This window comes from Mastomys coucha, unplaced genomic scaffold, assembly GCF_008632895.1.
Source record: "Mastomys coucha isolate ucsf_1 unplaced genomic scaffold, UCSF_Mcou_1 pScaffold12, whole genome shotgun sequence".
NCBI lineage: Eukaryota > Metazoa > Chordata > Mammalia > Rodentia > Muridae > Mastomys > Mastomys coucha.
Genome location: NW_022196894.1, coordinates 79,135,931 through 79,137,231, shown reverse-complemented (window position 1 = coordinate 79,137,231; position 1,301 = coordinate 79,135,931).

Here is a 1,301-nt window from a genome sequence, read left to right as displayed (position 1 = left end):
GTTGTCTAATTGCTCTGGCTAGGGCTTCAAGTACAATATTGAATAGGTAGGGAGAGAGTGGTGGGCAGCCTTGTCTAGTTGTGATTTTAGTGGGGATTACTTCAAGTTTCTCTCCATTTAGTTTGATGTTGGCTACTGTTTTTTTTTTTTTGACATGTTGTTATTCAGTTTCCTCGAATTTTATTGCATTAAATTTTTCACATTAATATTCATAATTAAAATTGATCTGAAGTTCTCTTTCTTTGTTGGGTCTTACTTTGTTTTATATATAAGAATAATTGTGGTTTTATAGAATGAGTTAGGTAGTGTTTCTTCTGTTTTTGTTTTATTGAATAGTTTGAGGTGTGTAGGAATTAGCTTTTCTTTTAACGTCTGGTAGAATTCTGGACTAAAGCCATCTGGAACTGGGCTACTTTTGGTTGGGATGTTTTTTTTTTCCTGTTATTTTTTTATTAGATATTTTGTTTATTTACATGTCATATAATTTCTCCTTTCCCAGTTTCCCCTCCAAAAAACAAACAATAAGTGGGAGAGGGTGGAGTGGCAATCATGGGGAGGGGGGAAGCAACAGGGGTTTGTTCTTGGTGGTTTTGCTTGTTTGTTTGTTTGTTTGTTTGTTTGTTGGCTACTGGTTTTCTGTATATTGCTTTTACTATGTTTAAGTATTGGCCTTGAATTCCAGATCTTTCCAAGACTTTTATTATGAAGGGATAATGGATTTTGTCAAAAGCTTTCTCAGCATCTAAAGAGATGATCATATGTTTTTTTTCTTTGAGTTTGTTTATATAATGAATTACATTGATGGATTTCCATATATTGAACCATCCATGAATCCCTGGAATGAAGCCTATTTGATCATTGTGGATGATAGTTTTGATGTTTTCTTTGATTCGGTTTGCAAGAATTTTATTGAGTATTTTTGCATCGATATTCATAAGGAACATTGGTCTGAAGTTTTCTTTCTTCATTAGGTCTTTGTGTGATTTAGATATAAGAGTAATTGTGGTTTCATAGTATGAATTGTGTAGAGTACCTTCTGTTTCTATTTTGTGGAATAGTTTGAGTCATATTGATATTAAGTCTTCTTTGAAGGTTTGATAAAACTCTGCACTAAACCCATCTGGTCCTAGGCTTTTTTTTGGTTGGGAGACTATTAATAACTGTTTGTATTTCATTAGCAGACCTGGGATTATTTAGATCATTGATATGATCTTGGTTTAACTTGGTACTTGGTATCTGTCTAGAAAATTGTCTGTTTCATTGAGGTTTTCCAGTTTTTTTTTTTTTTTTTTTTTTTTTTT